The following is a 4614-nucleotide window of genomic DNA, read 5'->3' as shown; positions in this document are numbered from 1 at the left end:
GCTTGAGCCACCGCGCCCGGCCAATTTTTGTGTTTTTAATACAGACAGGGTTTCATCATGTTGGCCAGGCTGGTCTCAAATTCCTGACCTCAGGTGATATGCCCACTTCGGCCTCCCAAAGTACTGGGATTACAGGTGGTGAGCCACCACGCCTGGCCAATAAATTTATTTTTTTAAATATGTAACCTAACCAACATGATGAAACCCTGAAGATACAAAAAGTTAGCCAGGCGTGGTGGTGCGCGCCTGTAATCCCAGCTACTCAGGACGCTGAGGCAGGAGAATCACTTGAACCCAGGAGGCAGAGGTTGCAGTGAGCTGAGATTGCACCAGGGCAAGACACTGTCTCAAAAAAAAAAAATGTTTTAACGTGACTCATAAACCAACAGCTTCGAAAGCCTATGCAGTGAGGTCTGTCTTTGACTCCTGGTTCCCAGTCACCCACCCCATTCTCCTACCCAGAGGCAACCAGAGATACGTGTATCTTTACATATATATTCAAATGGGTACTTATTTCAGAATAACTGCATTCACCGCCTTATTTTCCATTTAGCAATATGTCTTGGAAAATTTCCCTGTCAATATGTAAAAAGCTTCCTCTTTGTTCTTATGACAATGTAGCATTTCATTGTATGGGTGGACCACAGTTTATTTAACCTATAGCTTGTTGATGAGCATTTGGGTTGTTTTCCTTATTTTGTTGTGACATACTGTGCTGCCGTGAGTAACCTTGCAAGTACTTCATTCCATGCACATATGAGTATAAATGAAATTTATGTTTCAGGAAGCCGGCTTGCTAGGTCAATGGGCGTGTACCTTTGTAATTGTGCAAGGTATTGTCAAACTGCCTTCCACAGGGGTTGTGCCATGGAATGTTAACAGGAGTGTGTGAGGACACACACCTCCCACAGCCCTGCCTGGCCAGAGCTACAGTAAATGTTTCTGATGGTTGAAAAATGTGTCTACACACGCAGCTGTGATCGTTCTGAAGTCATTAGCGGAATGGTGTATTCCACAGACCTATGTGTTTGTCTCGTGAGGCAGAGCTCCAGGTGAGAAGGGGGCACAGCCCCTGCTTTCCCGGACTATCTTGGAGACTGGGTGGGGAGATGGTGAGTCCTGTGGAAGGAGCTCGGCATTCAGCAGGATGTGAGGGGCTAGTGATGTTGGTCCTTATGCCCCATCCCTGTCTCCCACGTTGGGGTCTGTCCCCCAGCTCTAGGGTCTCAGTGAGTATTAATGGGCACTGAAAACCAGCCTGGCTTTCTCTTTTGTCTCACTCATTTGGAGCATGGGCCACCTGCTTGGTGACTGTTCTCCCTGAGGTCAGCACTCATGTAGCTCTTGTGCATCAGCAATGATGCTGAGTTTGACAGGAGGTCCCCCAGGTACCACTCCATTACCGAGTGAAGGAGGCAGGTGAGACCATCTCAGACATGGGCTGTGTTGGGACTCCCAGAAGGACCCGTGGTCTCAGTTTGTGTGCCTGTGGGAAGCCACTGTGGCAAAAGCTGTGGCTGGTGGCACAGCTGGGCTCAGGGCACTCGTACTGGCCAAGTGAGGATGCCCACTAGAGATCTAGCTTCCTCTTCTTGGTTTCGCTTTTCTAAGTATAAATAAATAAATAAATAAATGATAAATTGCCTTATTTTTTAGGAACTTCTTGAAAATAATGCAGCAGGTGGCAGTCATGGGATTAGTCATCCTGGAACAGTTTTCCTACAACAGCCAATGCGAGGGGTTTTTGCAATTGGCAGGGTTGGGGGGTGAGGGCAGGGAGCAGGGACGTGCTTGTTAACTCAGCTGGGCAGTGCTAGAGACTGCTGGCCCAGACTTCATCTAAAGGAGAAGGGACCCCTGAGGGAGTAAGCTCAGGCTCAGCTTCCTTCATTGTATGAGATGCAGCACATGTGCCAAGAGGGCAGCCTTCTGGGCGAGGCCACAGGACAGAAGCAAACGGCCAGGTACCACTCAAGGTAGCATTCCTCTCTTGTTGGCTTTTTGAAGCACGAATGAACCATGCATGTGAAGGAAGAGCCTTCAGGCGGCTACTCTGTGTTTGTAGAAAGATTGGGACCACCTGGTTATGTCTTGGAAAATAGCCCTTTTGTTGTCTTTCTGTTAAAGGCAAGGTCCTCCTCTCTGAGCTCTCAGGCTGATGTCAGAGAGTTGTGGTTTGTAACTTTTTGCCTGTCTTGGAGTCAGCTTGGGGCAGCCTTGAATGAGAGAAGATGGCCTAATGTCACTCTCCTTGGGCCTGGCTGATGGTGGCCAGCTGGGTCAAGGACACAGATAGCACTTTAGGCAGGCCACTGTGGGTTATCCTGGGGCCTGTTTTCTTTTGCTGAACTGAGAACCCTGTCTCACCCTGCTGGAAGCCTACTTCCTACTTCTACTTATCTCTTGAAATCACCTGCTACTTCCCAGCTCTTTTGCCGTGCCCTGATCCAAGTGCAATCCCCTCCTACCTGGATGTCTATCAGGAGTTCGAGACCAGCCTGGCCAACATGCTGAAACCCTGTCTCTGCTAAAAATACAAAAATTAGCCAGGTATGGTGGCGCATGTCTGTAGTCCCAGCTACTCGGGAGGCTGAGGCAGGAGAATCGCTTGAACCCGGGAGGCAGAGGTTGCCGTGAGCTGAGATCGCACCACTGCACTCCAGCCTGGGCGACAGAGCAAGATTCCTTCTCCAAAAATAAAAAATAATAAATAAATAAATAACATCAAAATTTAAAATACTTAGGAATAAATTTAACCAAGGAGGTGAAAAGGAAACTGAAACTAAAACATATTGGTGAAAAAAAAAAGAAGACCTGGCTACGTGTGCGCCTGGGATGCAGACGCAAGCCGCCAGCAGAGGAAGCCTCGTAACTACGGCCTTTCCATCGAAGAAAGAGATGAAAATGATGAAAACTCATTAAGCAGTTCCTCTGACAGTAGTGAAGACAAGGATGAAAAAATAAGTGAAGAAAGTGATACTGAAGAAAAGACTGAAGTGAAAGAAGAACCGGAGCTTCAAACAAAAAGCGAAATGGAGGAAAGAACAGTAACTCTAGAAATCCCTGAAGTTTTGAAGAGGCAGCTGGAGGATGATTGTTACTCCATTAATCGGAGGAAACGGTTAGTGAAACTTCCATGCCACACCAACATCATAACGATTTTGGAATCCTATGTGAGGCATTTTGCTATCAGTGCAGCCTTTTCAGCCAATGAGAGGCCTCGTCACCATCATGCTATGCCACATGCCAACATGAACTTATATCCCAGCAGAAAAGAATGTTGACCTTTGTAAGGAGATGGTGGATGGATTAAGAATAACTTTTGATTACACTCTCCTGTTGGTTTTACTCTATCCCTATGAACAAGCTCAGTATAAAAAGGTGACTGCATCTAAGGTTTTACTTGCAATTAAGGAAAGTGCCACAAATACTAGTAGGAGCCAGGAGAAGCTCTCTCCCAGCCCACGTTTGTTGAATCCATCCAGGCCGCAGTCTACAGAGAGTCCGTCGACCACTGGTGAACCAGCCACCCCCAAAAGGCGCAAAGCCGAGCCGGAAGCAGTGCAGTCTCTGAGGCGGTCCTCGCCCCACACTGCCAACTGTGACAGGCTTTCTAGGAGCAGCACCTCACCTCAGCCCAAGCGCTGGCAGCAGGACTTGTCCACCAGCATGCCCAAGCTGTTCCTGCACCTGGAAAAGAAGACACCTGTGCATAGCAGATCATCTTCACCTATTCCTCTGACTCCTAACCAGAGTCAGGGAATAGAAGGGAGTGCTGCGTTTGCTGGCTTTGAAGGGAGAAGAACTAATGAAATAAATGAGGTCCTCTCCTGGAAGCTTGTGCCTGACAATTACCCACCAGGTGACCAGGCGCCTCCACCCTCTTACATTTACAGGGCGCAACATTTGCTGTGACTGTTTGTAAAACTTCCAGAAATTCTTGGAAAAATGTCCTTTACTGAGAAGAATCTGAAGGCTTTATTGAAGCACTTTGATCTCTTTGTGAGGTTTTTAGCAGAATACCACGATGACTTCTTCCCAGAGTCAGCTTATGTCGCTGCATCTGAGGTGCATTACAGCACCAGGAACTCCCTCCCAGGCAGTCTATAAAAGCGTTGATGGTTCTGTAAGAACAACTGCTCCATCTAGCATGGCGTTCTGAGTTCCAGGTAAACAACTAACAAGGTGGTGGGTCTTTACCCAGAGCACAAAACACTGCCCACCTGGGGGCTTTGACAGAGGTGGCCCTGTTTGAGTTCCCCATATACTGTAGTTACTCTGTTTAGAATTATTTCCTAGGTGCTTGAAAGTGTTCTGACATGACACTTGCTACGATGTAGGCCATCTGTGATGGCAGGAAAAAAGCAACTGTGTTCACAGTGAAATGTTCATGGAAGTATACATAGGTTAGGCCATTTCAGTAGACATTGCAGTTAGTTAGCAAGAACCACATTGTTTCGTTATTAGCATTAAACAAAGTTGTTTTTGCAAATTGGTTTCATTCTCTTGATGATGCTAAGCAACTCTGTCCAACAAGGTTTAGTTTGTACTTGAAAATCGCAAAGTAGTCTTGAAGTATTTTAGAGGGAATCCATATTGATGGCAAAAGAAAAT

At 46.9% G+C, this 4614-nt stretch overlaps 1 pseudogene across 1 annotated transcript; it reads left to right on the top strand.

The window, feature by feature from the left end:
* The first annotated feature begins 2777 nt into the window (after nucleotides 1-2777).
* On the top strand, nucleotides 2778-4392 carry LOC108527626 (putative male-specific lethal-3 protein-like 2; annotated as a pseudogene). Its single transcript, XR_001884867.1, has one exon. The product of XR_001884867.1 is annotated as a putative male-specific lethal-3 protein-like 2 (transcript).
* The last annotated feature ends 222 nt before the right edge of the window (nucleotides 4393-4614 follow it).

The sequence above is a fragment of the Rhinopithecus bieti genome, unplaced genomic scaffold (genome assembly GCF_001698545.2).
Source record: "Rhinopithecus bieti isolate Rb0 unplaced genomic scaffold, ASM169854v2 scaffold_4666, whole genome shotgun sequence".
NCBI classification, from domain to species: domain Eukaryota; kingdom Metazoa; phylum Chordata; class Mammalia; order Primates; family Cercopithecidae; genus Rhinopithecus; species Rhinopithecus bieti.
This window is presented reverse-complemented; position numbering and strand designations above follow the sequence as displayed.